Source organism: Triticum urartu, chromosome 2, assembly GCF_003073215.2.
Source record: "Triticum urartu cultivar G1812 chromosome 2, Tu2.1, whole genome shotgun sequence".
Lineage (NCBI taxonomy): Eukaryota > Viridiplantae > Streptophyta > Magnoliopsida > Poales > Poaceae > Triticum > Triticum urartu.
In genome coordinates, this window is record NC_053023.1 from 351,907,991 (window position 1) to 351,918,880 (window position 10,890).

Sequence of the window (10,890 nt, forward strand, 5' to 3'; positions counted from 1 at the left end):
TGGTAGAAAACCTTTAGGAAAGGGGTGAGAAATTTCATGACATTACCCATACAACGGTGTTTGGATAAAGAAAATCTAGCATTGCGCTTCCAATGCTCTTGTTGAGGTTTGAGTACCACAGTAATGCTTGCAGATAGCATTGGCATGGTCTTCAAGCAAATATCAGACTTTGGATACACAAAGGATCCATCGAAAACAACTTATAAAATATTTCGGACAATTTTAACAATAAAAAGATGAGGATGGGGCCCATGGGCTCAGCAACAATTCATCAAGGGGCAAGGAGGGTATTTCTCATCATGAATTCGATTGATAACCTAGAAGAGATCGGAATGTTGATGATGATCACGACATATTTGTTGAGAGGTTTCATGAAGATGTAATCGATCGGCGATGACATCAATTCAAAGGAATGATGAAGCGAAAGGTTATGGGAACCACGGGTACGACACAAACTCGGAATCAAGCTTGTTGTTCAAGGTGAAATGATATGACGAGGAAGATCGACGTAAGCTTAGCTCATCATCGAAAATTGTCCTCCGAGAAGGACCAGGTAGCACAGTTAAAATTTAGCACGATAATGATATAGCCGATCAGGCTGGGAATGATGTGATGGAGTACCATTCCAATGAGAATTCACAAGAGGTAGTGCAATGACACAATATCCTCGAGATAACAGGGGGCAATACTTGAGGTATATAAAAATAGAGGTTGGACAGATGAAATGATCTGAAGAAGACAAGTATTTTAACTTGTCCGGGAAATGGAATCAAGGAGAAAATATGGTCGGAACCACGATTGCAAAGAACCAATTTACACATGCAAGATGAGCTTGTACCAAGGGAACATTTGATTGTAAGAGAAGCTTCCATGATAAGATCTACATCGTGTCTATGGGCATGAACACAAAGTTCAAGGTCGACTCCCACTTCTTCAATTCATAACCTCTTAATTACTTCTCGCATTTGACGAAGTTGTAGTGTAGAAATTTTTATCTGGCGTAACACTACTAGAGTATGACCCATAGAAATTTGCGGGTTCACACAAATTAGGGAAAGCATTTATTCAGCCCCTTGGGGCATCTTAGGAACATATACCACAAGTTTCAGCAGTAATTACACAAGCTCGAAAGCAGAGCATGTTTGACAAAAGGAGAGGATACAATTTACCAAAGGAATTATGTATCCGAGGAAACGCTCACAAGGTTATAGAATATGAAGGATGCTGCCGGATAAAATCCAACAAGGGGTCTAGAGGTCCACAACGGAGTTGATGTGAGTATCGGTACTCAACCAGCGGAAGAAGAATGCAAAGGCATCGGATTATAAAACATCTGAATAATTTCAAAGTTCAAATGCTCTGATCATAAGATAAGAAAGTTGAATAGATATAGATCGACGATCATTCAAGGTTTGATTTACCGAGAACCAGCTCAAGTCCGGAATGACGTTTGAGCTGGGAGGATAATTTATAAGGATCAACCGATGATTGTAGGCATCCGCAAACATACCGAATCAAGGCCTCAAAATGACAATGAATAAGGATGCCAATGAACATTCTAGACATATGGAATACTACCATAATGCAAGTGGACAAGTATTTCAATAGCATAGGGCTGCTGAGGATTTTCGGAAGATGGAATAGTATTTCAAGGTATCTTGTGAATCACCTGATCCACTAGGGATGAACAAATCCTCAATAAGGGTGAGGAATTATCGTAAGGGCTTTCAGGCGGTAATGATTTGCAAGGCGGTAAGTTCAAAGGGTTCTCTGGACAACGGAGAGTATTTCGAGACATCTTATAATAAAAAGAGCAACTGGGAAAGAATATATAAATGGCAAGTGCATGCACTTAACCATAGGGGTTGACGGTGGAAGGGGTTGCAAAAGCGATGAACACATGTTCTCGTGAGAACATCAGAGAGTATCTTCGAAGCCTTTTGGTGAAGCAGACGATCATCTGGAAAGAAGGGCTCTCCGGGAGGAAGTAGTTACGAGAACCTAGAGTTAGAGTTAGGAAAAACATTTAACCCGAATAGAAGAGAGATCAGAGTCCCAGAGTATAGACGAGGAATAAAAGATCATAATACCACCCAATTGTGATGTGGGCATGTAAGCCACACAACAGCGTTAGTAAAGTAGTTTTGCAATGACTATACTCAACTTCGGCCAAGGAGTTGGAAAGGTGGGTTCCTACAGGCAGTCGGCTCTGATACCAACTTGTGACGCCCTTGATTCAATCGTACACTGATCATACACGCTAATGTGTACGATCAAGATCAAGGACTCACGGGAAGATATCACAACACAACTCTAGACACAAATTAAAATAATACAAGCTTTATATTACAAGCCAGGGGCCTCGAGGGCTCGAATACATCAGCTCGAATACACATGAGTTAGCAGAAGCAACAATATCTGAGTACAGACATAAGTTAAACAAGTTTGCCTTAAGAAGGCTAGCATAAAAGCATCTACAATCGAAAAGGCAAGGCCTCCTGCCTGGGAGCCTCCTAGCTACTCCAGGTCGTCAGCGGCTGTCATGTAGTAGTAGGCACCCTCGGGGTAGTAGTAATCATCAGTGGTGTCGTCTTGGCTCCTGGGATCCGTCATCTGGTCATAACAATCAGGAAAAGAAAGAAGGGGGAAAAGGGGGTAGCAAAGCAACCGTCAGTACTCATCCAAAGTACTCGCAAGCATCAGATCTATACTAAGTATGCACTGGTATCAAATGAAAGGGGTGTATCTGTGGACTGAACAGCAGAATGCCAGAATAGAGGGGAGAGCCTAGTACTATCGAAGACTAGCATCTTCAAGCAGCTCTAAGCATCGTGCAGCATTAGAAGAGATAAGAGTAGCATATAGTAAAGTAGTAGTGGTGTTATCAACCTCGGCTAGAGATTCTTCCTCGACTCCCTACGAGAAACCAATCCCAGAGCCATACTATCCAGTTATCACCTCAAGTATCCAGTTCTAGTTGTATCGATCGGGATACAACTCCAAGTGTCCGTTACCGTAGGACAGGCTATCGATAGATGTTTCTTCCCTCCAGGGGTGCACCAACTTACCTACCACACTCGATTAACTCCGGCCGGACACACTTTCCTGGGTCATGCACGGCCTCGACCATACAATACGCCGCAACCCGACCTAGGCTAATTAGAGAGGTAAGCCCGCCGGACTAAACCTATGCCCCCACGAGTCTTGTTCCATCGCCTCAAGAACTCCTGCACGTTGCGTGGGTGGCCGGTGAGCGGACCTAGCTACCTCCTTAAAAAGGCAGGTGCTTACCAGTCCAACCCGGCGCGCGCCGCTCAATCGCATGACGTCTATTAAGCTTCGGCTGATGCATACGACGCAGAACACCCATACTATGCCCACGTGATGGTTAGTGCTATCAGGCCAGAGGCCCCTCGGATCAAATATCCAAATCGTTAGTGTGTTAGTAGTGCGGTCACGAGCAGAGACTCATGAAAGATGTGACCCTGTCGCCCTGTCTCGAGGACTTGCGTCAAGGGCTAAGAATGCCCGGCCACGCCTCGTAAGAATCTCGCAGGAACCTTCCAGGTCAACCCGACTCCACATCACTCGCAAATAAGCTCGTGCGGGTACCCCTCAGGGCTAACCCGTCTTTAGTAACATGGTTCAGTGTAAAGTCATAGTAACCATAGTAACTGTGTGTCTAACACCAAGGGGAACCCTGAGGAACCACCCTCGATGGATTCCACTCGATGTAATCATCAAGGTGAACGTAAGAGGAACCACCCTCGAGGTTCACTCTTGAGGGGTTGCACGACAGAGTCGTATCGGAAGTGGTTAAGGAGGAAATCACCCTCGATGACCACGACCGAACAGCTACACTACATAGATCTCATCAGGAGTGATGTATGAGGTGTCACCCTCGGCACTCGATAGTAACTCTACAGAGTCATACAACTAGGGGGTGATGTGCGGTGTCAGGGCCTGGACCTCAATCACGTTGATCGAGACATCAAACATATAGCAGGGCAACAAGGACAAGGTGGAGGTCACTCATGGATCACTAACCAACCTATACTAAGAAGTTTAGGGTAAGCAGGTAAGGTACAATGAGCAGGTTACAAAAGCAGGCTATGCATCAGAATAGTAGCAAACAATAATAGTAGCAAAATCTAATGCAAGCATGAGAGAATGAAATGGGCGATATCGGGATGATCAAAGGGGGGGCTTGCCTGGAAGCTCTACTAAAAAGGAAGAAGTGTCGTCGGAGACGTAGTCGAACACAGGGGCAGCATCGGTCTTGGGGTCTACCGGACAGAAGAGGGGGAAGAAACAATAAATATAAAGCAAACATAGCATCACAAAGCATAACATGGCAATATGCTGTGCCGGGTGTGACCTAACGTATGGCTACACGATATAGGTGAAGGGAGAATTCAACCGGGAATGTTTTCCTGGTTCCGGACCTGTGTCAAACATATGACCGGAGGGAGAATGTTCCATGTTCAGCTAGTTAGAGCCATCTGACAGGTAAACGGACCGCGTGTTCGGATTCGTCACGTTTTTCTGAGCAACTTTCATGTAGTAAACATTTTCATTTGAGTTACGGCTTATTTTCTACGATTTTTTAAAAGATTCAAACAATATACTAAAATTAATATTTTGAAATTAAATACTAAAATGCTAAGGCCACCCAGCACAAGGTACACAAAAGTGTACCGAGTGGCTGACAGGTGGGCCAGGGGGTTCCAGTTGACCAGTCAACGTTTGACTGGTCAACAGTGTGTGGGCCCCCTGTCATACACACAATAGCTAACCTAATTAGTTTAATTAGACTAGTTATGTTATTAAGCTAATTAAATAGAGTTAATTAAGTTAATTAACTTATTAATTAATTGATTAACTAATTAATTTATTAATTGTTATTATTTAAACCTATTTTAAAAATAACAGGGTAGCGGGGCCCCCTGGTTAGTGGGTCGGGGGCTTAGCGGGCGACAGGCTAACGGGGCTGCGGGTGTGGGCGCCCGCCAGAATGGACACGGGCGTGTGGGCGCGCCTGGGTGCCAGCGCGGCGTCGGAGGCAGCAGCGAGGAAAGGAGGGGCTGGGCGTGGCAGCAGCCGCGTGCGTGGGCGTAGCCAAGGGCGTGTAGGGCGGCGGCGTGTAGGCAGCAGAGGCGGCGCTGGCGGCGAGGCAGGAGGGCAGGGGGGGGGCAGGAGCCAACTGCAGCACAGGTGCGGGTAATCGGTGGCGACAGAGAGCAGCGGCAACGCTAGGGGGGGCTAGCAGCAGGAGCAGCCGAAGGCGGTGGGATGTGGGTGGCGATGGGCAGTAGGGGCGCGGCCAGGCGCCGACGGCCGCGACCGAAGTGACTAGGGGGGCGGCGCAGGCATGCAGGGGCACAAACTGGGCGGACGGGCGGCCGAGCAAGGTGGCCAGCTGCGGGCACGCGCGAGCGTGGCCCAGGGCGTGATGGTTGATAACCCACAAGTATAGGGGATCAATTGTAGCCTCTTTCGATAAGTAAGAGTGTCGAACCCAACGAGCAGCTAAAGGTAGAACAAATATTCCCTCAAGTTCTATCGACCACCGATACAACTCTACGCATGCTTGACGTTCGCTTTACCTAGAACAAGTATGAAACTAGAAGTACTTTGTAGGTGTTGTTGGATAGGCTTGCAAGAAAGTAAAGAGCACGAAAATAAAACTAGTGGATGTTAAGGTAAAGAAGCAACTAAAGTAAATATAGCGAGTGTGGAAAAGTGGTGGTAGGAGTTGCGAAAATGTCCCTTAAGCAATTGACTACTTTACTAGACCGATAGCAAGTATTATGTGGGAGAGGCCACTGCTAGCATGTCATCCCTGACTTGGAATTCTATGCACTTACGATTGGAACTAATGTTCATTAAGGTAAAACCCAACCATAGCATTAACATATATTGGTCCCCCTTCAATCCCGTATGCATCAATTTCTATGCTAGGTTGAAGCTTCTGTCACTCTTGGCCTCCAATACATAGTCCTATCAACATACAACTAACCCTAGGGTGTGATCCACGCGCGCAATCATATGATGGGCACCAAAGGACAACAACATAACCACAAGCAAATTAAATCAATCATAGCAATTCATCAACCACCGATAGGACAACTAAAATCTACTCAGACATCATAGGATGGCAACACATCATTGGATAATAATATGAAGCATAAAGCACCATGTTCAAGTAGAGGGTACAGCGGGTTGCGGGAGAGTGGACCACTGTAGATAGAGGGTGGAAGGTGATGGAGATGTTGGTGAAGATGGCGGAGGTGTTGGTGTAGATCGCGGTGATGATGATGGCCCCCGGTGGCACTCCGGTGCCACCAGAAGCGAGGAGAAGAGAGACCCCTCCTTCTTCTTCTCCTTTGACCTCCTCCCTAGATGGGAGATGGGTTTCCCCTCTGGTCCTTGGCCTCCATGGCATGGGAGGGGCGAGAGCCCCTCTGAGATTGGATCTGTCTCTCTATCTTTCTATGTTTCTGCGTTCTATTCTGGCTCTGTTTCACCGTTTCGTATATATATGGAGATCCGTAACTCCAATTGGCCTGAAACCTTCGCCGTGATTTTTTTAGAATATTAGCTTTCTTGCGGCAAAAGAAGAGCGTCAACCGCCTTACGATGGGCTCACGAGGGTAGGGGGCACGCCCTAAGGGGGGCGCCCCCTGCCTCGGGCCACCTCGGGCACTGGTTCACGTTGATTTTCCTTCCGAATTTTCCATATTTTCCAAAAATAAGCTCCGTCCGTTTTTATCCCGTTTGGACTTTGTTTGATATGGATATTCTGCGAAACCAAAAACATGCAACAGACAGGAACTGGCACTGGGCACTGGATCAATATGTTAGTCCCAAAAATAGTATAAAAAGTTGCCAAAAGTATATGAAAGTTGAATAATATTGGCATGGAACAATCAAAAATTATAGATACGATAGAGACGTATCAGTGGTCGCGGGTACTACGACGGGCGGTGAGCACGTTCGGTGGTGAGGTGCGGGCGAACGGGAGCGGAGCTAAACTCCGGACATGGATTCGCACAGGAGAGAGAGAGAGAGAGGAAAGGAAGAGAGCTCACGGGGCCCTGTAGTTGAGCGAGGCGGGCTCGGGGAAGGGGCAGGGAGGCACCAGAACAGCGAATCGAGGAGGTGGACGATGGCGACCCGAGGTTGAGCCAGAGGACGCGGTGACGGCGGCGGCACTCGCCAGCCCCGATCCAAAGGCGCAGATGAAGAAGGGGAGGGCGGCGAAGCTGCTGGATGACCGGTCGCAGCTCGGGGTGGAACCGGAGCACGCAGATGATAATGGCATGGCGATCCCCCCGTTCGATGAGCAATACAGAGAGAGAGGGCGAGGGAGTGAGGTTCAAGGGGTCAAGCTCGATCTAGGGTTCATCAAGGGAGAGAGGAGGGTGTCGGGGCCGCCTTATAGCCCTGTGGGAGACGGCAGATGGCCGGCGCGTGTGCGTCTCTGGCAATGGCGCCGGTGGATGAGCGCCACGCCCCCTGCTTCTGTAGCTGGAGATGGGGGGCAAGTGGGGTGTGGGTTGGACCGAAGTGCTCTGTGGCCACTAGGGCCCAGATGCACAATAATTAGTGAGGACATTTTCTATTTTCCCTTTTTCGTATTTAAGTTGGCTACTGTTTCATATTAATTTGCGTGACAATATGAATTTAGTCAAACATAAAATCTGGCACACAATTCAAGAACAACATTGTGGTGTTGCATAAAAAATTTAGAGCCAATGGAAATGTTCAATCATTTTTAGAAAATGAATAGGTCAATTGATATGTTGATGGACCACTTCATATTTTTCCAGGGATTAAATGGTGAGTCAAATGATGTTGGTTTCTATATGATAATTAGCTAGCGAATAGTTGCAACCCAACGGACAGTTTTACTTGACAGTTTGAAGAGATAAGAATTTGACTTGTTTTTTTTTTGAAATTTGTATTTGAACTGGGTGGAATCAAGGGGGGATTTAGCAATAGTGAAAACGATGACATGTCACCATTAACATGGGATTACTGTAGCTTAATTATCCGGGCGTCACACCTACGAGTTTGTTTCATATTGATCTTTGCTAAGTTACTTTTCTGTTGCCATTGTTACAATTGTTACAAAACAACTACTGTTACTTTTGCCACCGTTACCGTTACTTCCATACTACTTTGTTGTGGATATTAAGTCTTCCAGGTGTGGTTGAATTGAGAACTCAGCTTCTAATACGTGAGAATATTCTTTGGCTCCCCTTGTGTCGAATCAATAAATTTGGGTTGAATACTCTACCCTCAAAAACTGTTGCGATCCCCTATACATGTGGGTTATCAAGACCTTTTTCTGGCGCCGTTGCCGGGGAGCATAACTCTATTATCTAGGTCACTTGGGATTTATATCTGTTGATCACTATGAGGAATTTGAAAGACAATAAACCAAGATCTATCCCTCTACTATGTGGGGAGATAAGGAACTGCCATCTAGCTCTGCACTTGATTCACCTTCTGTTTTAAGTAAGCTTGCGACACCTACACTTGCTATTGCTTATGATATGTCGCATGTTATTGATGATGCACTTCTCCTATGCATGAAGCTTATGATGATACTATTTCTCTGATTGGTAATATTGTGCCACTAGGTGAATTTCTTGATGAACAACTTGCTAGGGTCAGAGAGAATGGAATTACTGAAACTGATGATGTTAATGAAACTGAATATTATGATTCTCCCCCTAGATATGAATTTCCTAAGGTACTTGAGGGTTATATTATGGATGAAGAAACTGCTAGAGACTTTTTTGCTTGCAATGATAGGGATGATCTTAAGAAACCGCTAGCTAAGCTGAAATAATAATCTTTGAATGCGAGAATGCAATATGATCCTATGTTTTCTACTTCAACTATCTTTGTTACTAATAAGGATTATGATTTCTCTGTCGATCCTAAGTTAATTACTTTGGTTGAATCTGATCCTTTTCATGGTTATGAATCTGAAGCTATTGTGGAAAATCTTACTAAGTTGAGTGATATAGCCACCCTATTTGCTCATGAGAAAAACATTCATTATTACTATATTCTTAACTTGTTTCCTTTCTCATTAAAGGGTGACGCTAAGTTATGGTTTAATTCTCTTGCTCCTGGTTGTGTGCGTAGTCCCCACGATATGATATATTACTTCTCTGAAAAATATTTTCCTGCTCACAAGAAACAAGCTGCTTTACAGGAAATATTTAACTTTGTGCAAATTGAAGAAGAGAGTCTCCCACAAGCTTGGGGGAGGCTTCTCCAATTACTTAATGCTTTGCCTGATCATCCTCTTAAGAAAAATCAAATACTTGATATCTTTTATAATGGACTAACGAATGTTTCTAGGGACCACCTAGATAGGATGCCTCTAGGGACCACCTAGATAGTTGTGCTCGTTGTGTTTTCAGGGAATGTACTATTGAGAAAACTGAAAAACTATTGAATAATATATTGATCAGTGATAATGATTGAACTCTTCCCAAACCACCTCCTAAGCCAACTCCGAAGAAAAGAGGTATTCTATTTCTCAATCCTGACTCCTGAAGATATGCAAGAGGCAAAGAAATCTATGAAAGAAAAAGGTATTAAAGCTGAAGATGTTAAGAATTTACCGCCTATTGAAGAAATACATGGTCTTAATGCTCTAACACAGATAGTAGAGGTAAATTCTCTCTATAGATTCGATGAAGGTGATATTCCTTATAATAAGTCTGCTAGTCAATGCTTGGATGAGTTTGATAATTTTATTGTTAAACAAGAAAACTTCAATGCTTATGTTAGTAGACAATTCAAACGTAATTCTTACATGCTTGACCGCTTGGGTGATTATATGACTAGAATTGTTAATGATCTTAAGCTTATTAGTAAACATGCTTCTATGGTAAAAACTCAAGTAGAACAAGTACTTGAGGCACAAGATAATTTTCTCAATGAGATGAATAGTAAGAACAATGATCATGCTGTTAGAGTTATGACTAGAGGTGGTAAAATGACCCAGGAACCATTGTATCCTAAGGGCCATCCTAAGAGAATTGAGCAAGATTCTCAGCGAGTTAATACTGATGTGTCTAGTCCTTCTAATAAAAAGAAGAGGAAAACTGAAAGGACTTTGCATGCTTATAGTGAACCTGTTATAGACATACCTGAGAATCCAAATGATATTTCTATTTCTGATGCTGAGATACAACCTGGTGATGAACATGAACCTAGTGATAATGTTAATGATGATGTTCATGTTGATGCTCAACATAATAATGATAATGATGTAGAGATTGAACCTACTATTGATATTGATAACCCACAATCAAAGAATCAGCTTTATGATAAGAGAGACTTTGTTGCTAGGAAGCATGGTAAAGAAAGAGAACCATGGGTTCAGAAACCCATGCCCTTTCCTCCTGAACCGTCCAAGAAAAAGGATGATGAGGATTTTGAGCACTTTTGTTGAAATGATTAGACCTATCTTTTTGCGCATGCATTTGACTGATATTCCGTAAATGTCTCTTTATGCTAAGTATATGAAAGATATTGTTATAAATAAAAGAAAGATACCTGAAGCTGAAATTTCCACCATGCTTGCTAATTATACTTTTAAGGGTGGAATACCAAAGAAACTAGGAGATCCAGAAATACTAACTATACCATGCTCCATTAAAAGAAACTACGACTTTCTCTTTATATCGTATACTTGATTTGAATAAGTTGACACCTACTAAAATCTCTTTGCAAATGGCTGATAAATCAATTTCTATACCCATCGGTATTTGCGAGGATGTGCTTGTTGTGGTTGTAAACGTTACAATCTTGACAGACTTTATTATTATTGATATTCCCGAGGACGACAGTATGTCAATC